General features: G+C 40.9%; 1 protein-coding gene across 2 annotated transcripts in view; it reads left to right on the top strand.

The window, feature by feature from the left end:
• Positions 1-25,782, top strand: part of CCDC85A (coiled-coil domain containing 85A) — a 685,546-nt gene that overhangs the window by 450,938 nt on the left and 208,826 nt on the right. The gene's annotated exons all lie outside the window — the stretch shown is intronic.

Genomic DNA, 25,782 nt, shown 5'->3' with positions numbered 1-25,782 from the left:
GGAACCACCCACGTAAGTAGAAGTATATCATCGGGTGCCCGCGGGTGGGGTGGGGGGAGGGGTGCCCAGGGAGGCACGCAAACCGGGCTAGAGAAAAGGGCAGAGAAAGTTCTCCAGGGATCACGTTCCTTTTCCTTCCATTAAAAAGGTTTTTTAAATTGAATTTCTTTTAAAATTTTAGGTTGAACTGTATGAACATATGTTCGTATATATGGGATTGCCACTTTTTAGGCCATAAATAGTCAAATATTGTCAAATTCACTGATCCAACGTAACCCAAAGTCTTACAGTTCAACAGCAGTACAGACAAGTCCATGTTGAAAGGGCAGGAGTTCTCTGCTCTCCATCTCCCCACCCAGCCCTTCCTCCCCAAGTCTGCCACGTTCCACTCTTAGAGCTGTTTTCAGCTATTTCTTTGGCTACTTGCTGCCTCATAATATGTTTTACTGTCATTTCTTGACTTTCCGTTTTCACACTACCTGTTGCATTTCTGTTTTGAGGATGGGGATTTAGCTGTCTGACGCCACCACTGTCATAAATACCCACATTCCCTGACGCTTCTTACGTTGCTCTATTCTCATTTCTGGTGAAATCACTTTTCACGATGGCATCATTAATGTCAGGAAGGAAGCGTATTCCATACTCCTGATGTTTTCTTCCATGAGGTGGGATTTCTCTGTTCTTTCTGCCCCTTTGCTCATTTAGTCATTCCCTTCTCTCTAGGGGAGAAGGTGTGGTTTAATTTGGTTGGTAAATTTCCATCAGCCCTTTTTCCTTCTGCCCCACTGGAAGCTGTTTGTTACCAAGGAACAAGCTTTCCCTGGAGTGGGTGAGAAAATATGCCCAGTTCTGGGGTTCAAAGGCCCTTTGTCTTTCCCAACTAACCTACATTATCCAAATCAACCTTATCATGAAGAAAAACTGATATTTTCTCTTTCTTCTGAATTTCTTAGTTTTATTTATCAAATTGTTAGAAACTTACACGGGGAAGAGGAAATTGATTTACCAGATATCTTGGAAGGATTCAGCAACTACAATTTGACCCTTCTTTTCTTATAGCACCTTTTGTTTTCTCTAGAGCTATTAACTTGCTCTGTTAGTTTTTTAATCTGCTTAGCTCACCCCTAAACTCCTGAAGGCTGAACCCTTCTTTCTACAAGGTCTTCACTTCCAGTAATCTCTTGTTCTCCTTACCTCCCTCACCTTGGAGACAAGCATTTCGGAATCCTCTTACCCTCTGTTCCCATCTGCTCTGGCTGTTCTCCGGGCCTGCAGCCCAGCTGTCACCCAGAGGCTCCCCTTCACCATCAATCTGGGAGTTTTGCTTGTTTGTCTCCTGTGTTGAATCCTGATCTTTCGGATTACATGACTTCCTCTTCCTTGGTCTACATTCTCCCCTCACACTTGACTAGTAATTTTGCTAAGTATAGAATTCTGTGTTAGACAGAATTTCCCTGGGAACTTTGAAGGAAATGCTCTTCCAGAATTCTGGTGTTATGAAATTTCACAGTGATGGGCATTTTGCAGTATTATTTGCAGTGTTATTTTCCCATATTATTTGTCCATGTGGGGTTATGCCTTTTAAAAAATTCTTTTCACAGTATTTTACTGGTATTTTGGGAGAGAGAAATGAATGTGTTTAGTGTTCCATATTTAAAGAACTCTGTCCCCCATTCCTTCCTCCCTCTCTCGTACTCTTTTCTTTCTCCATCAACTTTTAGTAACAACTTTATTAAATTAGAATTCACAGATCATACAAGTCACCCACTTAAAGTGTACAATTCAGTTGATTTTGGTATGTTCACACAGTTGTGCAACCATCACCACAATCAATTTTAGAATCTTTTCGTCAACCCAGAAAGAAACCTGTACCCATTAGCAATCGCTGCCTATTTTCCCCCAATCTCACCAGCCTTAGGCAACACCAGTCTACTTTCTGTCACTGTGAATTTGCCTAATCTGGGCATTTCACGTAATAAAATCATACAATATATGGTCCTTTGTGACTGGCTTCTTTGACTTAGCATAATGTTTAAAAGATTCATCCATGTTGTAGCATGTATCAATATTTCATTTCTTTTTATCAACAAATAACATTCCAACATCTGGGTATACCACAGTGTATTTATACATTTATCAGTTGATGGACATTTGGGTTGTTTCCACTTTCTGGCCATTACGGATAATGCTATGTTTGCGTATAAACGTATGCTTTCATTTTTCTTAAGTATATAATCAGGACTGGAATTGTCGGGTTGACTCTATATTTAAACTTTGAGGAACGGCCAGAGGGTTTTCCGAAGTGGCTGCCTATGTTATAGTCCCACATACAGCATCTACTTAAACTTCAGTTTCCTTCTGTATAAATAATAAGTAATGTCACCTTCCTCAGGGATTCTTTTTAAGATTAAATGACACAATACATCTAAAGTGCTTAGAATAGCGGCTGATTCAATAAATGTTACTTCTTGTTAGATAGCCTTATGGCCCACCTATAAGCGTCATGAGGTCAGAAGTCGTCTCTTTTTTTAAACTGCTGAAACTTTAGTACCCAGCAAGATGCCTGCTACACAGTAGGAGCTCAATATTGTTTGTTTAATGTTTTCATGTCAAAGGACTGGATGTGAAGGCAAAGAGCTTGTTGAGGTACTGATTAGGGTACTGATTGATAGTAAATGTCAACTGGAAGAGACTAGAGGTGTGCTGAAGCTATTGTGTCCCTTTTTGGATTCAAGAGTCATAAATGTCTTGAACAAAGCCATGGAATCCATACCTATGAAATTCACACTTGACATAAAGAGACTGTGAGGGAGAACAAAATTTAGGTATGCATGTGTTTGTGTGTATACATTCCTATACTTGAGTCCTACAGTTACAACTGCATAAGTAACAGGAAGCTGTAGATTAGCAGCAACATAAAAAAATTATTTGGTTTCTTGTCAAAAATAAACTTACTATGAGTAAACAGTTCAGAAGCAAGAGAAATAAAAAGTTACACTCTTTATGTGTGAAACAAGGGAGAGGACAGGTACACACACAACAGAAATGTATTATAGCCTCACTCCTTTTTAACTTTTTGGGGGATACTTTGCTATCTCTTCTAATAAACTGGATGTGGATGATAAGCAATAGATACTGAAGCATTCTCTTTTATGCAAATGATAAAGTTTTATTATGATGAGTTAAAAATGTTCAGTAGACAGGTTGCTATATCCTACGTACAGTACCTCATTAAGGTTGATATAAGGATGTACTTTCTTATCACCGAATTATCACTGAATGGGGGTTGGTGTTCTTTGTTCTTTGGCATGAGTCTTAGTCAGGATCCCCAGATTTCACACAAAGTTATCAATTCTATTCCCAGCTCAGTTTAACTGAAACATAGAGTAAACGTACCTGTCAATACTCATTATTATGCAATTACTTTCAAAACTGGAGCTGAGAGAAAGAATATTAATGGAAAACAACCTGAAGGTTATGCAAGCCATCCATCCACACTCTAAACTTTGTCCCTGAATAAAGCCTATCGAAGAATCAGGAATGCATCACAGCCTGCCCACAGAGAGTCACTTTTATTGAACTGTATACTTTGGCATGAAGGCATGAAACTATATTAAAGATTGTTTCAGGAAACATCCTTTTGAAATATGTCTTTGATTTTACATTATTCAAACTATTCATTATTACACAGCTTCCTAGGATAATTGCTTGAATTAAGCCTGGAAGAGAAAGATTTTCCTAAGCAAAAATGATAGAAGAGGCAGTAGGGGAGAGGGATGAGGAAGGTTCAGAGGTGAAAAAGTGCAGTGCAGTGTGGGAAATGCTGGTTATCTCAGTTCATTGAGTGAGGCATACAAGTAGGACTGCAAAGTAGAATAGAGCCAGATTGCACCAGGCCAAAGAGTGAATAATACCTGAGAATGAACAGAAGGTCATTCATTCATAAAAAATATGAGTTGAGAGCTTACTATTTGACAGCTGCTGGATGTGGAATGTTAAGTAAAATGGACACAACCCTTGGCCTCCTAGAGCTATTGTGATCAGTGAGACAGACAACAATCCAATAAGCAAACAAATAAATGCTTCATTTCTCTCCATGGACAAAAAGGAGAGGGCACTGGGAGAGAACAGAGTGAGAGAAATCATCAGAAAGGGTGAACTCATTTCTGAGGAGTTGACGTTGACTCAGAGACCTGAAGGGTGAGAGGTATTGTCCAGATGAAAGTGGGTGGGGAAGAGGGTTTCACTCAGGGGAACAGCAGGTGCAAAGGCCCTGGAACAGGAAGGGCTTGATGCCTGAAGAAAATGAGAACAGCTAGTGGCTGGAGTGTGGAAGAGGGAGGCAAGTTGGAGAGGTAAGCCACGCCCCATCATGTAGAACATAGCATTGTTCTAAGGGCAATGAGATGCTTTTAATAAGTTTTAAACAGTGTGTCTTTGTGTGTGTGTGTGATAATATCCATTAGTAATTGAGTACAGGATATTGGTTAAGGGACATTTTAAAAAGTAGGAAGAACAGGAAAGAAATTAGAGTGGGGCAGACCTGTTGCAATAATATAGGGCCACAGTTGGCAAATATTTCCTGTTAAGGGCCTGATAGTAAATATTTCAGGCTTTGAGAGGCAACAGTCTCTGTCTCAACCATTCAGCCTTGCTGTTGTAGTGTGAAAGCAGCCACAGATAATATGGAAATGTGAGAATGGCTGTGTACCAGTAAAGCCTTATTTATCAAGAACAGGTGGTAGGTCAGATTTGGGTCTCAGTCCAGTGGGCTGGAGCACAAAGGATGGGCTAGGAAAGACCAAGGATGAAGGACTGCTAGGCTTTGTGGCTACCTGCAGGGACTGAGAAAGAAGGTATCAGGAGGTGGGTTTCAAAGCCTGGGATACAGAGAGAACGGTATTTTCATTGAGAACTATATGGAAGTCAGGAAGAGAAGCTGATTTTGGAGGCAAATAATGCATTTGCTTTTAGTTTTCACAGTTTATACCACATTTTCAGTTGGATTTGGCCAGTGTGGAAATATCCATAAAACTGGCAGTCAGCAATGATATTCAAGGATCCTATAGGCTGTGAACAATCAGTGTTTGGGATCCCTTGTCTCTGTTTGAAGGCTGGGTGATTTATCTGATCTGGCCCACAAGACTGCTGCCCCTTCCTCTAAAATGAGCACCTTCCGGAAGCTGCAGATCCAGCTTAAAAGGCTCTTTTCTCCAAAGGACTTTGAAAGTTTTATTCTCTCTGCAGGGATACATTTGCTTTTGAGTGAATGTGGTAAACTGTTGCGGGGGCCAGTTGCAGGTCAGTAATGCCTCCAGCTCTCTAAGCAGTGAATACCATGATGTGGACGCCTGTTTCCAGCCAAGAACACTGTCTCCTTGAGTAGATTTCCCATTTGGGGGGTCACCCTTAGTTTTAACATTCTTGTGTCTTAAAATACATTGTCATCCATCAGACTGATACATTTTGCATTTGTTTATTATTCAAATCCTAGGAAATATATTTGTTTAATGAAAGAAGCAAAGTATGCCTAAGAAATATCCTGAAGCTGATAGAGGAGAGGTTGGAAATCAGGGCTTAGCGTTGCTTTGGATGGCAGCAAGGTTCTTTTGGAAAAGTTCTGTGCTTTGGGAACTTATGGGTGTGTTTGGCAAACTGGGGGCAATTGCCCTGTACTCTTCACCGTAGCCTTAGGGTTACAAGACTGGAGTTGAGTAGGAGAAGGCCATGGTTTGGCTAACATCAGGCCTCCTGTACCTCTTGGGATGGTAGTCTGGCACAGTGGGACTTGGCACTGGGGATCCTTTTGCAAACTCTTGCCCCTGTTTTCCTCAAAATTCTGTGCTTGGTGCTCCCTGTACCTGATATTTTGAGTGACTGACCACAACAACTTTTCTAGTGGTTATATCTGAGCCAGATTCTGTCTTACCCTTCTTGCCCACTTCTTTTGAGGGAAACTCCTCTTGTCTCCTGACCCCTGGTCATGTGGTCTGAATGAGGACTGTCATCATTTTACATGTCCCTAGTTCCCTGGCCACAGTGATGGATCCAGAGATGCCCTATGAGTTCTCCCTTGTGAGTACTTAAGCGGGAGCTGCCCTCTCTGATGACAGAATCATGAGGATGCAAGTTTGCAGCTGTGGTGCCATGTCCAGCTGGGTGACAGAGCCTGTCTGCAGATAGAAAAGATGAGGACCACCCCAGGGGGAACAGCACAAAAGTGGGACAGGGAAAGCCCAGGTGACGTGCAAATCTGTTTTCTTCTGAGAGCTTCAGCGCTGCCCTCCCTGTCCTGCTAAGAGCTTGGGAGATAAGCTCTCTCTGATTGTCTGAGCTCCTCCAGAATCCTACCAACAAATTCCCTATTTGCTTAAGCTACTTAGAGTTCTTTCATTGGGCATTTTATAGGGTTTTAGGGTGGGAATTAGGACAGAGCATCATAATAGAATGTTCTCCTGAAATCACCCCATAGAAACAGCAGTCTGTTCTGTTTGCTCTGAGCAAAGGAGTAAAGGCACCACTAAGAATTAGCCTCAAGACCTGCAGAACTGTAGACAGAGGCTGACCCTGAGGGTGTAGATCATTAGAACACTTGAGGTGGTCTTGTGGTAAGAAATCACTTTTTGTTGCCCTAACAATAGCTAGCTAAGGAGGGATAAATGGGAAAAAAGATATGAAGTCTGTCTTCCCAGAAAGGGTCTTTAGGTCTGGCTTTGTGCTAGGAGGGAGACTTCATTCTCCTTTAAGTGGCCGCAGCTCACGGGTCCATCTTTATTGTCTACTACAGAGACAATCTGACAAATAAAACTTCCCTGAACTTGCCTGCTGCTTTCTTGCCTCTGACTTTAGTCTAAGTGCCCGTCCTATCCTCACTTTTTCACCTACTGAAATCTTACATATACTTCAAGGCTTATTGAAGATGCCACCTCCTCCACGAAGCTTACCTTTATTGACCCCAACTAAAATTAACCCTTGCTTCTTTAACTGCAATAGAGATGTTATAGCTCCCTTAGCATTTATGCATTACTTCTTCCAGTAATCATAGGTACACTCATCTTATTTTCATGCATTAGTTCAGGAGGTTGGCCTGTATAATTTCTAAACTTTCTTGCAGTAATTCTGTAATTTTGTAACTTCTATAATTCTGTAACTAATATGAACTGTTCACAAACTTAGGGTGCACATAAAGGCACATCTTTTTATTTTTAGAATGGCTATCTTACTACTTATTTCCATGTTTTTTTCCCAGTTTTACTGAGATATAATTGACTTATAGCACTGTATAAGCTTAAGGTGTATAATATGTTGATTTGATGCATTTACATATTGCAAAAAGATTACCACTGTAGTGTTAACTAATACCTCCATCACCTCACATAATTACTGTTTCTTTTTTGTGGTGAGAAAATTTAAGATTTACTCTTTTAGCAAACTTCGAGTATACAGTAGAATGTTGTTAGCTATAGGCACGGTGCTATATGTTAGATCCCTATTGTCAAGAGTTTAGTATGTCTTTTTTCCTTGAGATTTCCCCTCTTCCTGAACTGCTCAATAACTCTAGGGAGACACTGTCAAATAGAACTTTCTGCCATGATACTACTCACATGTGATTATTGAATGCTTGAAATGTAGCTTGTGCAAATGAAGAACTGAACTTTTAATTTCATTTAATTTTAATTAATTTAAATTAAAATTTAAATAGCCCCATGCAGCTAGCGACTACCATATTTGTTAGTATAGCTCTAGGAGCTTCCACAGTCCAAAAATTTTACACCAACCTCTGCACACAAGTTGAGTATCACTGGGTTCGGTAACCACAGTAGCTGACGTTCCCACCACCAAATAATGTTGCTTAGAGAAGTTCAGTGCTGCACTGACTGCACACAGTTGCTGGTCCCCTCCTTGGAAGAGGAGGTGATAGAACCCTGCTCTTCCTACTACAACTCTTGGGGGATATGATTCCACTGCTTCAGCTAACCTTAGCCAAGCTGCCCATGCTTGGACTCCAAGGCTGGAAGTTTTCTTATTCATGTTTCCATGTACATCTACCATCCAGAACTACTACAGTAATTGAATCAGGATCAGAGCCAATTCTGTGGTTAGTCACCTCAAGGAGCCAGGATCACCCCTTCTCTCTTCAGTTATCCATCAAGGGATTCAGATGACTTTTTCTTTTGAACACTCAAAAGCACAAGGAAGTTGCCTTTGGTTTCCTCTAAAAAATAGACCTTTAGACAAAGATTCAAGTGTAAGTAGTTTATTTAGGAGGTGATCCTAGGAAATATCAGTAAAGGAATTAAGAAGTAAAGTAAGTAGGTGAAGGAGGCTGGTGAAAGACAATGTATCAGAGTTACCCTGTTGGGGAACTCTAGGAGGTAGTGTAGAATGCTTCAGAATGATCCCAGCTGAAAGGCAAGTAAGATGGTATCTATATACCAAATTCCTGTCAGTCATTGGTTAAGGGCTTCTCCTGGAGACTTTAACTCTTCAGCACTCCTGCTTGCTCTAAGGGTGGCCAAGTATGCTTTCACTGCTAGAGGAAAGCCCTTAGACAGAGTTCCAAGAAGTCCCTGGAGTGTAGAGGTGAGCAGGCGAGCAACGATGCCTACTCAGAGGTCCTGGTCAGTGGACCAGTCATACTTCCTTTTATAATATTGGCAGTTTTAACTGGTTCTGGGGTGCTCCAAACCGCCCCATCTAGGAACAGAAGCCCCAGAAGTTTCTCACAAGAGCTCTACTACAATTGTAAAATCTGGAGAAGTGGGTGTGCCTCAGGTAAGCTACCCCATTTCAACTTGGTTTGTCTGTTTAGTAATATACTAACCAACATGCCAAGAACATCAAATAAAACTTTTATGTGGTTTGAAAAGCACAACAAAAATTAAATTGATACCATCTCCACAGGTTCTAACAGTAGCACCAGGTTTGTATAAAAGAAAGGGGTTTAGAATTTGAAAATATCTTAAAATTTCAGATTTTAAATGCACACATTTTCATGAACTCTTTCTTTCTTCAGTTTCAACAGGGATGGGGATTATTACATTGGCAGAAGGTGAATAAGATATATGAGGTCCCATATGCACAAAGTGAAAAAACAATTTCTGAAAGGTAAAAGAATTGAACAATGGAATCTGTTCTTAAATATAGTCAGGTGGAATTTAATGATGTGGGAACCACTCTAGAAGTGAACTCAGTGTTCCTTCACAGTAAAAGCATTTGGCTCAGTTTAAATTGGATCATTTTATAAAACTCGTTGATGACAACATTTCCTCTCACTATATCTGGAGGCCTGAAGTAGATGGATTTTTTGACTTTTCCTTTAATCACAAACTTAATTTGGTCTATATGAAAAGATGTACAGTTTCTCCAGATATGCAGAGTATCAATAATAGAGGAGCTACTGGGCAGTGTGCTGCTTCTCATTGAATATTCAGTGTGTGATATGAAGATTTGTCTTGTAAATATCACTGGTTATAGCCTTGTAAATTCAGAGATACATCATCTACAGTTCAGCTTTGAATATAGAGCAAATGAAGGAAGAATGGATTTTTTAATGAAACGATCAAAAAGGATAATTAATATTTCATAATCTTAATTAACTTTTCCACTGCACATTAATTTTTAATGTTATTTGGGGTGTAAGGTGTGATTATTGCTTTCATAGCCAAATCAGATAATCTGGTCACAAACCTGAATGTCAAAAGGTAATGTGAACATCTTGTTTGGCTTGAGAAATTAGTCATTAACTTCCTCAATTAGCTCTGTGCTTATTCTGGGGAAATTGCATTACGCAAGTGAATAAGGTTGTAAGCTTTTACAATATGAAGCAACTTATTAAGCATGTTAGGTTGGAGACCACTGGTAAGAGATGTATGAATTGCTGCATCTGGGGGAAAAGAGAGACCCTGCACCAAGGAGCATGGAATGAACCATGTTTCCCAGTGCATTAACATGCACAATAGGATTTAACAGATCACCTAGCACAGCAGATTGGTCAGGGCTTCTGTGCTAGTAGACACATGATCCTTGAAGCCAATCAGAATTACCTCTGCACACTCACTTGCTGAACCAGTAGGGGTAAGCCATGTACACCAACCAGGGCTAGAGGGGAATTGCCCAGGACCATCAAAACTTTGATCATGACTCACTTTCCCTTTGGCCTCATCTTCCCATCCTGAAGGTCTTGGATCCAAGACTCTGACTTTAATTCCCACTTCTGAGCAACCCCATCTGATTGAGCACATTTACCCCCTGATCTCTGCGAAGTCAATTCTCTCTTCTTTCACCTCCCATGCTCTAGTGACTCTCTGCTTCAGCTGAAAACTCCCTGTTGCATTCGCTATTCTGGTGACTTAACTAATCTCCAGCTGGCTCAGCTCCTGACCAACTTGGGGTTGAAGTAGGGTTTGGGGTAGAAAAGAGAAGGAGGAATTCAGATAATTAACTCCTGGATGACTAGAGCTTCATGTTCTGCACTTGCTGCAAAGCATGCTAGGATCAAAAAGGCAAAATGAGAACCAACATGGGAGTCATGGACAGGTGGCCAAGAACAAGAGATCCACTTCTAATTTATAGGCAGGAATTGCATTTTGTATAAATTAGAGTATGCTAAATTGTGCTGTAATAACACACAGCCCCAAAACTAGTGTTTTAACAAAATGAAAGTTGACTTCTTATACAAGGTATCCAGTGTGGTACGATGTGATGATCTGTTCCACACAGTCACTCAGGGACCCAAGCTAACCAAGTCTCTGCTACTTTACTCTCTGCATCATTTGGGTCCTGTAGACTTTATGCTCCACAACAGGAGAAATAGGACTGGGGAATCTGACATGAGCTTTTCACTTCCTTGGTGCAAAAGTGATATATGTAACTTCTGGTCACATTTTACTGGTTAGAACTAATCAGATGGCCCTGTAACTTTAAGGGGCTCAGGAAATGTAGGAGAGAAAGTATAATATTTGGTGAGAATTCTATTTCTACCACAAGATCCATGGGTAAGAATCCCATCAGGAGTGGGCAGGGGTGCTGCCGCTGAAGTTTAGGGAAGTAAGTGCAAGGGAACCCATCCAAAAGAGAGGTGGAGGAAGGCAACAGGAGAGCCTGGTTCGTCAGGAAGGAGCTCCAAGGAGTCCTCGGCTAGCTGAGTTCTCACTCTGACCAATAGGATGGCCTGGGGCAGGGACTGACACGCAGTATCTCAAGGTCACTTTCAAAGATCTTTGTTTCACATTATTATGAAGGGATTTTAATAAGTGACTCCTGAATGTATAGAATGTATGTGCCTTTTAAAGACATATGCATACTTGTATAATGTTTTGAACTAGTCAGGCATCATCCCAGGGGGAAATGTGCTGTCTTTTGGGTATCACTTGGTGGGAGAGCTGCCTACACCTCTGAGTCATATATTTCATACATAAAACAGAGCTCATTTTTGATAAATTGTTACTACCATTTATTACATTAAGTAGTATACAGGCATGACCTCACATAATCTTGTCCATAATCCTAGAAGATTATTATTAACAACCCCACTTTACAGACGAGGCTATGATTTTCAGAGAGGTTTAGTTATATAGCTAGTAAGTGGCAGAGTTGGGATTCAAATCTAGGTCTCATCTGAATTCATTGTCTCATATCTGATTGCTAGAATTAAATAGATTAAACGTATCTGGCTTTAACTAGGAGCTCAATAATGTTGATTTTCTTCCTCTGTTTTTCCTTCTTCCCTCTCATCCCCGGGATCCCAGCCAAATAACTCATCACTTTGGGGGGATTCCTTTGGGGATTTCTCTTCTGAGAAGAGCCAGAAAACCACTTACACAATGATTTCTCCAACTGAGCAGGTGATGGGAGGGAGAGCAGGTGGTGTGGGGGACTGAATGCACGCCCTTGCCACCCGCCTTCTCCCGCTCTGTCCACTGTTGGTCTGGGAGAGGTAGGACCAGAAAGAGTCCTGTGCCTATTTACCTCCTCAAAAATAAGAATAAGAGTGGTAGCCTTCACCCCTTCCTTCTCTCCTTTTTCAGTATTTCTGTCCTTCATGCTCTTTCAGTTACTTGTTTACAGCTGGAGAAAGTGATTCACATGGTAACACAAAACTTTTCTCCTTTTTAAACAGGGAAAGCTCTACCAATTGCCAGCTCTTCTCAAACATGAGGTCATTTTAACCTTATTCTTAAAAATATGTAGCTCCATCAACCAGAGTCTGGGTTCGTTTTATCCTGAGATCCAGATGTCCTAGGGAAGTGGGGTTGAAGGTGGGAGGATGTGGGTCTACATCTTGAGAACAAGACTCTGCGTTGTTTTGTTTTTGTAATTTAGAGGAGAACAGGGGATGCCTCTTTATGGCACCCAGCATGGAGTCTGGGGATATTTCTTTCCTTTTATCTCATTCTATAAGTAAACTGGATGACTGCCAGGGAAAAAGTAATCTGGGACATGATTCTTAGTGTCTACTATAGTGAACTGCTCTGAAAACTCCGGCTGCCACTTGGTACAAGTTTCAGTGTCTTTAAAGGGTATTTTGAGTCCTCATGCATGGGAAACTTGATACTTTTTCTTCATCTAGTTTCCACTTAAAAAGAAAATTATCAGGGCTTCCCTGGTGGCGCAGTGGTTGAGAGTCCGCCTGCCGATGCAGGGGACACGGGTTTGTGCCCCGGTCTGGGAGGATCCCGCATGCCGCGGAGCGGCTGGGCCCATGAGCCATGGCCGCTGAGCCTGCGCGTCCGGAGCCTGTGCTCCACAACGGGAGAGGCCACAACAGTGAGAGGCCCGCGTACCGCAAAAAAAAAAAAAAAAAAAAAAAGAAAGAAAATTATCAGACTCACAGAATGATTTAGAGTTTCTCTGTAATCAAATGCTAATAAATATGTATTGCTGATTTGCTTATTGCTTAACATGTGATGGGTGACGGGCTATTTTCTCGGTGATTTGAAGGATAATAGTGATTCACTACCACTAGTCCAGCAAGGCCAAATTCATTCTTAGTTAAAAATTTAAATGCTGCTCTCCTGACGTAACTCAGTAAGGTATGTGTAGCCCTAGGAAGTGTCTGTCAGAGGGTAAGAAAGCCACCAATTTGTTAGTTTTTAGAATTTTTGTCCCAAAGATGGGTTTGGAGCCTCATGTGTTTTCTGTTGCTGTGAATTGCTATTGAAGGTAAGAACATCTTAGATCAGGATGACAAGACTTTGACCGTGGGTTACTGAGTCATCAAAGGGAGGACATACTGCATCTCCCAGGCTGCTCAAGAATTGAGAAAATCATTCCCCTCCATCTGCTTTGCATATGATGGGGCAGGGCAGTGTAGAGAGTATGCACCTCTTTGGGGAACATGCAACCATCTTCCTCTTAACACTTATGCTTCTATTGTCAAAACCATTCACTTGGCAGTTGCACTTGTCACATTCTGTTCATATTGTGAGTGAAATGTCGTGTGTAAGAGTCTAATATCTCAACTGGATGGGGAGTTCTTCAAGGCAAGGGGCTGAGCTTTCTACTCCTTTGTGTCCTTGTATCTTCCAGCTTTGAACTTCGTATATAATGATGCGTAATGCACCATTCATTATTATGAATTATGTATTATTGTTATGAATTATTCGTATGATCCTTATTATGACTCATTATTCATACCTGATGAAAATTCAGTCAAAGTTAAAAGTACACACGACGCTTTCTTTCTCATGCATTCATGTAGAATCAAGACAAGCTTATCTTGACTCAAGGCCCAGAGCTCTTGTTTGGGGATCTTTCTTTATACAAGGTTTATACTCAGGATACAATTTATTTAATTCAGTGAATATTTACTGAGCTTCTATCATGTGAAGGGTTATAGGCTATAACAAAGAAATAAGATAATATCCAAGCACTCAATGAGCTTATAGTCTAATCCATGAACGATGCATAGATTTCAACTTAAATGTCCACCTCATCATCATTTGATGATGGCTGCTTGGACTGCTGACCAGGTCTAGACTCAGTAGGAAATAATGCTGTGATTAATTAGCAATGTCTACCATTTTATTTAGGAATGGAGCATGGTAGCATGGGTGCCACACATTCACAATCCCCAATTTGCAGAATAAATACAAAGTCCAGATAGTAGAAGAAGCTTGTATTTAGTAGAATCCAATCAGTCAATAACTTAACGTTTGTTTTGGTACAAAGTAAGTACCAAACAAATATACAAATTATATGAAATAATTATGTATTTGTCTGCTTTTGGCTGCCATAACAAAATACCATAGACTTGGTGGCTTACATAACAGAAATTAATTTTCTCACAGTTCTGGAGGCCAGAAGTCCAAGATCAAGGTTTTGGTCAATTCAGTTCCTGTGAGAGCTCTCTTTCTGACTTATGGATGGCTGCCTTTTATACACAGATGACCTCTTTTCTGTGTTCTTTAGGAAAGAGAGTGATAAGGCCCTGTGGGATCAGGGCCCCAGCTTCATAACCTCATTTAACCTTAACTACTTCCTTAGAGGCCCTATCTCCAAATACAGCCACATGTTGGGGAGGTGGTTAGGGCTTCGACATGAATTTTGGGAGAACATATTAAGTCCTTAACAAAATGTGATAGAAAAGATAGGTGTATGTCTCCTATTTGGAGAAGGGGATATCATAGGAGTTACAGATCTAGACAGGGTTATCATTTTTGAAAAAAGCAAGACATCAAAGTCGATTTCTTAATGTTTTTCACATTAGCTGCATTTATGAGTTTTAAACACATCTGATCTTATGGGTTGTTCATAATAACTTAAGTCATCTGCATAGTGCAATTTAAAAAATTATATTAAAGAAGCCAATAGTTCAAAGTAACAGGTGGTAGACAGATTTGTAAATGTATACTTAACAAAAGCTTGTACACTTTTCTAAATCTTAGCAACACCTAGTAACTAACCACTAAAAAAATACTATCCATCAGATGATATTAACTGCAAACATTTTGCTTTGGAATATGTCACCGTTCCTCTAACTACCAACAAACCTCATTTTTGTATTGGTGTGTCCTTAATAGACTGAAAATATCATATTTGTTTTTATGGCTATACCCATCACAGTGGAATTAAAAAATTTAATTTAAGGTAACATTTGCTCTCAGTGAAATTTAAATCTTGATCCAGGCTAGTTTTTGGTTTATGTGTGTGTTTTAAAAATTTTCTCCCAAGAAGATTTATTTATTAAAGTGATAAGATACTAGAGTTAGCCATTACCCATAGAAGAATAGAAAATATATGTTTTTGAATTTTGACTCCATCCAGCCCTTGCTTATCTCTCCACCCCTCCAGGATTTTATATTTCGGAGTAAAAAAAATTAAATAACATTTATTCTTTATTATTAAAGTAAAAGCCAACCTGGGTTTTAATAGAACTCTTAGCTTCAAATGGGTCATAATGCTTTGTCGTTTCTTTTGTCCTGACATGATTGAACTGGAAGAACACCCATGCTGATGATAAAATGGATTCCCTTGATTTTAATCACAAATAGAACCTTCATAAAATGTTTTAATGAATTCTTGGTTAAGGTCTAGAAAATTACGGGGAATATTTTATTAATCCATATTCTTATCTCAAAATGACTTTCTCTTTAATTATTAACATGGGAATGATGCAGTGATTCAAGGTGACACAGCAATGTATGAGTAATGTTTGAAATGTACATGTGACAAAGATCTGAGAATTCTGTAAACAGGGAAGCGTTTCATTCAAAAAAATTTTAAAGATAATCAGCTTTTTCATGGCTTTGAACCATAACATAGTATAATAGATGGAATTATCTGTTATATTCACTGATGTTTGTCATATATAACTACTATTATGTATGTTATATATAAATACTATACTGTATATAAATACTATACTATTATGTTACATATAAATACTGTAACTACTATATTATAACTATTATACTGTGTTATAATAAGTATAGTATTTTTCCAGTTAAAATACATATCCTCTATAGATCAGAACAAAGAATATAAAAATCATACGTAATTCCACCACTCACTGAATTAATATATTTAAGGCAGAGATATCTAACATTATTTTAATGTACAATCCTCCTGTTTTTAAAATTGGAATTACATGGCATATTTTGGAGTGCTACATTTGCTTAGTAATATATCATAAACATATTCTTATATCACTACATATTAATTAAATATAATTCTATCATATAGCTATATCAGAATTTATTTAACCAATCCCCTATTTCTGAACATTTACATTATTTGCAATATTTTGTTATTTCAAGTAGTATTGCCTCAAAAATCATTTTATACAAATACGATGATTGTACCTAAATTATTTTTATTATGATAAATTCCTAAAAGTGGAAGTTTTGGGTTAAAGACTGAATATTTTTATGGATCTCGACAAATATTGCTTTTCAGAAAGATGTACCATTTTATATTCTTATAAGTAATTTGAAAGTGCTCTTTTCTCTACACCCTGGCTAGCAAAGTGTGTTACAACTTTTTATGCTTGTCAGTTTGAAAGAAAAAAGTATGATAGTATGATATATTATTTTTATTTACTTATAGGCTTAATTCTGGGCTTAGATCAGAATACGGAAGTACAGAAGGAAGTATTGTCAGTCTGTCTCACTGCTCTAAATACTAATCTTAGATATCTTTTCATTAATCCATTCAACAAATGTTTTCTGAGTGCCTCTTCAAAAAAGAAAAAGAATTTAGAACGTAAAACTTTATATTTGACACGTTAGTCATACTTCTCAGTTGAAGGCACGTTATAACTATGGTCCATGCCAGGAAGCTTTCTTGTTTTATTTTATTATTTCCTCTCCTTTCCTCCTGATCCCCACTTCATTTTCTTTCTCTTCTATAAGCAGCTATTCTAGTGTGTTTAACATATATATAGGATATACATTTTTCTTGAAGAATATATAGTGTTTTGTGGTTTCAAGTATATGCATTTTTAACTTACATAAATTGTATTTATAAATATTGTATATTTTACATTTTCCACTACTAGACAGCAAATTTAAAAAAATAAACTCTACCCTTGTTGTTGTGAGCATGTTTAGATTTCTGCTTCTAAGTGCTGAAAAAAATTCTATGGTGTACACCTGTGGTTCAAAGAAGGAGGAAAATGTTTGTGATTAATTCATCATTCTGAGAAGATCAAATGAACATTTATGTGTTATTTCTTGAATAAAGGAGATCATAGTAAGTTATGTGGTTACATATGTATACAGTGGATCTATAAGTTTCTGAGAAGGCTGCAAGATCTTTCAGGAAAGCTTACATTGGTAGCATCCCTTTACAATATCAACACTCCTGGGGAAAGTAAGACTCTTGTGTCCATCTTGCGCACCCATCCCGTGGGGCACGTGCATCATGCCACTGACCTTGGGTGGGGGCATTTGGTGTCACATACTGTGGTGTGCCTATCCCACCCTGCCATGGGGTACTGCAGCCAGGAATACAACACTACCCGCTGTCTTGTTTCCTCAGCGTCACCCACAATATCTGGCACATAGGAGACACTAAAAACTGTTTGTTGAATGGGATGAGTGAAAAGGAATCAATCTACAATGACTCTTAGAGCAATAAGATAAGGAGACAAGGATTCCTACTGCCCGAGCTGTGAAGGATTTCCAAGGAAACAGGTTGTAGTTCACGGTATAGAATCTACCTGTGTCTTGTTCTCCTTTCCTTCTTGAGCACTTAGAGTACTACCACACTTCCTATCCTCTTTGCAACTGGGTGAAACTAACTAGTTGAAGTCAATGAAATATACATGAAAATGACCTGTGCCATTCCTATGTCCAGGGAGGTAAGGGGCAGTGTGCCACCTCCGAGCTCTCTCTTCCCTTCTCTGGCAACCTAGGAGGTCACACGTTCCAGACTGTGCAGCTACAAGATGGCAATATTAAACAGCCTCGGCCCTGCAGCTGTGTAGAGAGAGATCCCACGCTTCCTTCTCTGCCAATCCACATTGGGAGGGGTTTGGAAGTGTTGAAGGAGTGGGTTACATTTTAAGCACATTTAAGCAATGTAGCCAGGGAAGCCCTTAGGGAGATGTTTCAGTTGAGACCTGAAAGCTTGAGGGCAGTGAGGGAATGAGAGGCACTTGGCACAGGGGCTTGAGCTGAGGGAGAAGCATGTGCAAAGGTCCTAACATGGGACTGACTTCGGTGTGTTAAAGGAAGCAGATAAAGTCAGTGTGGCTGAAGCAGAGTGAACAAGGGGGAAAGTCACAGAGATCAGGCCAGACAACCAACCGGAGGGAGGGAGAACAGATGTGCAAGGCCTTCTAGGTCATTTTAAGGACTTTGGCTTTCATGGGAGGGGGGGCATTGGAGAGCTTTGCACATTGGAGTGACATGATCTGACTTATATTAACCTCTGTTGAGAACAGAACAAGGGTGACAAAGGAAGAGGCAGGGTGTGCAATTAGGAGGCTACAGCAATAATCCAGGCAAGGCATGGTGGCGGCTTGGGTTAGGGTGACAACAACAGAAGTTGTGTGAAGCAGTCAGATTCTGAATATAGTTTGAAGGTAGAACCATCGGATTACAGATGATTAGGCGAGGGTATGAGAGAGAAAGTCAAGGATGACTCCATGGTTTTGGTCTGTGTAACAGGGAGAATGGAGTGGTCATTTGCTGCAGGGGAAGGCTGGGGAAGGCTGCAAGGAGAGCAGTTTTAGAAGATTATTATGAGTTCGGGTTTGGATGGGTTAGGTTGAGAAACCCACTGGATGTGCAACTATCGATGGAGGGAGAGTACACCAGGCTACGCTGGCAAGGAGATGGACGGGCGAGAACAACAGGGATGATGACGCTTCTTCCCTAGGAGGTTGAGGTCCAGGTTGTCTGAGTGGAGACTCAATTACGAAGGGCATTTGGAAGCCCAGTCCTTGATTTCTGGAGGGTAGGCTGACCTGGAACTGTTTTCCACTCACTATGATTAAGCAAAGACTTAATCAAGACTAGCTGTAAACACATCTCTACATGGCAGGCAAAAGGCCAGAATTTCACACTGTATGTGTGGAAAATCACCTAAAACCCCCGTCCTCAAAGCTCCTGCCTTCTTGGGTCTGAAATTCCTTTCCGGGTTTTCAGATCTCAGGGATGAACACAGAAAGTATATTTTAAGGCAAACCACGTTATGCTTATTCTGCCAGCATAAATAATTGCATTTCCACATCAGAGTCACGTTTGGTTTCTAAACCTGTCACCACAGCAAGAACTATATTCTCCAGTTTTCCCTGGTTGCAATGTTTGTATTTCTTAGCCAGCAACATCTAAACCTTATTTTTTTCTTTTTTACTCACTTGGAACTGCGATTTATTCTGGCCCTTTGCTTTATGAAACATTTATATTCCGTATGTGTGAACCTTATGTGGGGGAATTTTGCACGCCACTCTCCCACCTTTTGAAGACCTGATAGAGGTAGGTTTTGTGTGCTTTCTGATGCCAGCCCTACACCACTGCTCTCCAGGCATCACACTTTCTGCTCCTAATTTTCTCACGTGTGTTGAACTTGACAGCACCCTGTCCGTGGCTGGTAAACAGTGAGTCATTCTGTGTGCCACTGCTCTGCACAAATGTCATTTCTGGGACTCAGTACTCACTGAATGCTTTGCCAGTTGTTATTTCTGTTTACCTCCCTGTTCATTTACATGATTCCTTATTTTGTGGACTCATTTTGGTTTTTGTCTTCCTCCTAATGTTTTCTTTTTTGATTTCCTCTGTTCTCTGATTCCTCGCTGAGGGGAAACTGAATGTGTCTCACAGACCTGCCAGTCCAGGGGAAAGCTGTGCTTCTCCCACTGAAAGGAAGTATTCAACATTGCACCCTTGATCTATGTAAGTCATGTAACTCAGATGCATGTCTGCGTGCCCCAGGTAAAAAAATAAAAGGAGGCTTCATTTGAATAGCTCCTAAAATGAAGTATCCATTGTTGGGGTATTATATGGAGTTTAAACCATGATCAGTCCAGAAATTGTGGGATTGAGGGAGCCGCAAAGGTAAGACTTCGAGGTCCCTGGATCTGGAGAAGAGGAAGCCATTTCTTAGAGCAGTTCTTAACATGGTGGGCAGGGTCACTGCGTGTGCTTGTATAGATTGTGTTCTATACTACTGTGCCCAGCTGATGGGCAGATGGGGGCTGGAATGTAGCCTGTGGTCCACCATGCACCTTACTTAATTTTATGTGTCAACTTGACTGGGCCATAGTGTGCCCAGATATTTGGCCACACATTATTCTACCTGTGTCTGTGAGAGTGTTTCTGGATGAAATTAATATCTGAATAGGTAGACTCAGTAAAGCAGATTTCTCTCCCCAGTGTGGGTGGCCCTCATCCAATCCACTGAATGCCACAATAGAACACAAAGGTGGAATAAGGGAAAATTTGCTCTCTGCCTGACTTTGAAATTTTTATTGTAGAATTGTAACTTTGTCTCATAGCAACAGGTGATAAGATATGGACACAAATATTCAAAGTTAACGTTCAGATAATCAATTGAGCATTAAACATTCACAATATGCACGATTGTCATTCTTGGATATTACAGTAATTAAACCAACAGCTACTGTTTATTGAATGTTTTACATACATGCAAAGAATTCTACTAAAATTTTTTTTTTTTTTTTTTTTTTGCGGTATGCGGGCCTCTCACTGTTGTGGCCTCTCCCATTGTGGAGCACAGGCTCCGGACGCGCAGGCTCTGCGGCCATGGCTCACGGGCCCAGCCGCTCTGCGGCATGTGGGATCTTCCCGGACCGGGGCACAAATCAGTGTCCCCTGCATCGGCATGCAAACCACTCTTAACCACTGTGCCACCAGGGAAGCCCTCTACTAAAATTTTTAAAACATATGTCCGTAGAAGCATTTCATTTCTTACAAAAATTTGAATATGATAATTAGGAGCATAATTTCCTTAAAGAACAAACAGATGCTGGCTAGAGCAGATTTTATTTTCTTTTATTTTTTTGAGAAAATGACCACATTTATTTGGATTATAATTATATATTTTAATCTAGTTTTCTACTCTCACTGTCCAAAGTTTCTTCTCTTCTAATTGCTGTAAAGGCAAGAATCCACACATACACAAATGCGCGCGCGCGCACACACACACACACACACACACACACACACACACACACACACACTGTTTTATTCAGCAATTTTCTAAAAAGTCCTCAAACTGCCCTTACTCAAGGCACTGGGGTATCACACAGATCACCGCAAAAGAGGGTGAATATGAGGTCGTGCTTGCAGTATCTGACACACTGGCTTCAAAATAAGAATTATTGTTCGTGCCCATCCCCAGCAGGGGCTAAATGAGTGGCAATGATATTATGATGCAGTTGAGAGTTCTTTGTGCCCCAGGGAGAAGATGAAAGGCAATGAACCAGAGGACCAATGTTTTGTTTTTGTTTTGTTTTCAGCTGCTACCTAAATTGGTTTCATAATTTCTTGCACTTTTATGTAACCTTCCCTTTGGGCCATTTAATGCAGATTAAAGCAACACAGTCGGCCACACCTCCAACTCTGGAAAGACCCCCTTTTGAGGAATGGCACAGTCTACTTAGGAGCATTAATAACAGATTCCTAAACCATTTTCTAAAGTTTTGTGATCTTCATATTCACACCATCCTAGGAGGCTAAAGTTCTAGGCCAAGACTCTTTAAGAGAAAATGGTAGAAGCAGATCCCAGTCAACCCTTCAGAATCATCTTTACCTAACGTCTCTGCTTATCACAATCCAATTCCAGTTCCCAAGGCTACACCCTGGGAGGGTCAGGAGGGAGTTTAGTGAACTCTCCTTGGCTCCAGTGAGCTCACATCCTCCTTGATCAAATGAGACATCCAGGAAGGAAAGAGAGGTTAAGCCCTGTTTCCCTGGTCCCACCACCCTTAGATGTCATTGAGGCTTGAATAAGCCCACAATGGAATTTCCTCTAAGCTAAGGAATTCCAAAATTCTAAGGAATTTCCTCTAGTTCACCAAATGCCATTGGTTTAGGTCAGCCCTTCTCAAACTTTGAAGTTCTTATGAACTGCCTGGTGAGCTTGTCAAAAGGCAGATTCCCATTCAGTACTTGTGGAGTGGGGACAGAAATTTTGAATTCCTAGCGAGGTCTTTGGTGAAGACAATGCTGCTGGTCCATGGACAACAGTAAAGGCCCAGAGTGAAGTTAATTTCTCAGGTACTTGATTCCTTTCCAGCTTTTTCTTTTGATGTCACCACTGTGTGGCTGTGGCCTCTGCTCCCTGTTGCTGCCATTTCTGGCCTCATTCCCCATCTATTGCTAAGAGAGTATTTAAAGTTGGTCTCCTATCACTCAAGCCTGCATAGAATTCACTTCGCCATCCTTAGGTGGTCTAGCTTCTGGTTCTTTTACAAGCTCCCAAAAGATATATGTCACTTTCAGGTTCCAAGGAACTTGGAATGCATTTTCCAGAAAGTAGAATTCCTCAGCTGCCCTGAATATCCCCCCAGATTCCCACCATGGTGGTGGTCTTTGTCTCTCCATCTTGCTGGGGAGTGTTAACTCACGGTGTATAAGAGGTAACATTAGCCCTGAATCTTATTCATGGCTTCTTGTGGATAGACAAGGGTACATATGCATATAGGATTCACAAAATACTCTCAGGCATCCCAAAGACCCAGAAATGAGTGTGTGAATTAGGTGGTTGCCATGACTCTCACTGCAAAGACAACAAATAAAAATTGTGTGAGGAGGCAGGCAGGGGCTCCCACATGCTGTTCTAATGATTGATCACGTCAGAGTCAGCCAAGAAGCAGCCTTTGAATACACACTTCCAGGACCTCACCCCAGACCAACTGAATCAGCATTCCGGTGTTGGGGGATTTGTACTGTTATAAAGCACAGAGTGATTAGCGGCTTGCTGTGCTGATGAGCAAGTATTTAGCATCTGCAATTTATCCAGTTACTGAAAGAGTTCCTGAGTACGTACCATGGGTCAGGCACAACACAAACACAATTCCTCCCTTCATGCCTTTCCCAGCTGAAAAATGGAGAGTAAACAAACAAAATAGAAATAATTGCAAATGAAAAGTGTTATAAAGGAAACTAATAAGGCAATGAATCCACGATGAAGGAGTAGGTCCTTCTGATGACCTGATTAGTGATGGTGTCTCTGGGGCAGTGACATTAAGGCTGCGACATGAAGGGGTAGGAATTACCAGCAGCACAGTGGTGCTGAGGCACAGAGCATCGTATGCAAACATCTCCATGGGAAAGCACGTGCCTTAGCAACTTCTGTAGATGCTACCAGACAAACCAAAGAAAACAAGTTACAGCTCCCTTCCTTGCAAACTATTCTGCAATTAGGACTTCTTTACAAGTCCTAATTGGCAAATTAATATGGCAAAGGCATAAGGACTCTCTTTCTGTCACCTTCAGAGCCTGTTCTCATTCTCTGCTTGCTGGACTGCTGTTTCCAGAAACCTGGGTCTCACTGAATACACCACTGAAGACCCCTATTCCACTTTTGAAGGCTGTATCTAAGGTTGGGGGCCCAGAGAGTCACCTGCAGAGTCTTCAAGCTCCTCCTGCTTCTTTTGGTGAAAACGATCATTAGAATGACACTCTACATTAACTGTGTGGGTCTGGCCTGAGCCTTGGACTCCTCATCTATAAAATGGGATAAAATGCCTGTCCCATAGTTGATTCAATAAGATTGTGTGCCTCGTCCATGAGAGTTCTCCAGTACAGTGTGACCACGGCACTTTGGAAGGTGCTGTTCTGAAAGGCAATGAGTATACCTCAACTTTTGCTCTGTCATTTATCCTTTTTAACTATATGCGGGCAATTATAAGCCAACATTCCAGGTTGTACTGATGCTGGCAGGAGACTGTCTGTCTGCCTAAGAGCAGACTTCCTAATCAAACTTGCACACCCTCAGGGCAGCTGATCTCTGTGTTAGGAGAAAAGCAATTTTATTGAGCAAAAGTGTGAAGAGGCATTTTCACTTGTGAGACTCTTAACTATGTCTATTTAGGCAGCTGAGCAAAGGGACTGAAAACTTCCTGATTGTGTGGGTGTGGGTCTGCTCTGGGACAGACAGGGGTGGGCTAGTCTGCTGGAGTTTGCCTCGCAGGTCAGACCCGGTAGGCAGTTCCTGCTTTTAGCACTTTCTTCCTTTTTTCTACTCCTGGGGTTACTGCTTCTCAAAGACACGTCAAGGGACTAGGGTGGGCAGGCGGTACAGTGGACCAGTGGGCGTCTGGATGTTTGTGATCTGTCACTTCCCCAGATAGAGATCTCTCCTGGAGGAGGCCTTCCTTTCATGCTGTTCCTGAGTGCACACCACAGTCTGGGCACCCTGAAGACTGTGCTTCAGATGCATCTGAGCGACCTTTGCTGATGCTCCCACAACCAACACTTTACCTGCCAGGTGTGGTGGAGGGTTCATCAATGAATAGACATGTCCCTGCCTCAAAAAGAAAAAATCAATAGGTATCCAACTAGCTATAAAAGGAGACAGGCTGTGATAATACAGATAAAAAGGAAGTGCTGTTATAATTGGTGCTGTATTAGTTTCCTATTGTGGCCTCAAACTTAGTGTCTTTAAACAACAGAAATTTATTCTCTCACAGGAAGCCAGGAATCTGAAATGAGTCTTAGGGACTGAAATCAAAGTATTGGAAGGGCTGTGTTTCCTCCAGAGGCTCTAGGAAGAATCTGCTCCTTGACACTTCCAGTTTCTATGCTGACTCTGCCAGCATTCCCTTACTTGTGGCCTCATCATTCCAGTCCCAGCTGGTGTGGTTATATAGCCCTCCCCTCTTCTGGGAAATCTGCCTCTGCCGCCCGCCTACAAGGATACATGTAATTGCATGTAGGGCCCCCTGGGATAAGCTAGGACCCTATCTCAAGATTCTTAATGTAATCCTATCTGCAAAGTCCTTTATTTCCATGTAAGGTAACATTCACAGGTTCCAGGGATTAGCACATGGATATCTTTTGGGGTGTCATTATTCAGCCCACCACAGGTACCACTTTTTTTTTTTTTTTTTTTTTTTTTTTGCGGTACGTGGGCCTCTCACTGTTGTGGCCTCTCCTGTTGCGGAGCACAGGCTCCGGACGCGCAGGCTCAGCAGCCATGGCTCACGGGCCCAGCCGCTCCACGGCATGTGGGATCTTCCCGGACCGGGGCATGAACCCGTGTCCCCTGCATCGGCAGGCGGACTCTCAACCACTGCGCCACCAGGGAAGCCCAGGTACCACTCTTCATTCCACTCCCTCCCCCCAACCAAATGGTCTACAGCCATGCTGTCCAATTTGGAAGCCACTAGTCACATGTGGCTATTGGGCACTTGAAATATGTCTGAGCTGAGATGTGCTGTAAAGGTAAAATACATGCTAGATTTTGAAAACTTACTACAAAAATGCAAAGCATCTCATTAATAATTGTTTATGTTGGTTACCTGTTGAACTAATATTTTGGATATTTAGGGTAAATGAACTCTATTATTAAAATTAGTGTCACCTGTTTGTTTTCACTTCTAAAAGCAACTATTAGAAAATTTAAAATTGCATTTGTGGTTTGTACTGTATTTCTATTGGACAGTGTTCTACACAGTCTACAACAGCAATTTTCAAACTGCCACACAGCAGAATCATGTGGGGAGTTTAAAAAAAAACTAATGTGCACGCTGCACCCCAGACTTATTAAATCAGAAATCTCTAGGGAGAGAGGGCCAGGCATCAGCATGTTTTAAACACCCCAGGTCATTCCAGTATGTAACCAAGGCTGAGAATCTGTGGAGTAGAG

Source organism: Pseudorca crassidens, chromosome 14 (genome assembly GCF_039906515.1).
Source record: "Pseudorca crassidens isolate mPseCra1 chromosome 14, mPseCra1.hap1, whole genome shotgun sequence".
Taxonomy (NCBI): Eukaryota; Metazoa; Chordata; class Mammalia; order Artiodactyla; family Delphinidae; genus Pseudorca; species Pseudorca crassidens.
The sequence above is the reverse complement of the archived record's forward strand: the minus strand, read 5'-3'. Positions and strand labels throughout refer to the sequence as shown.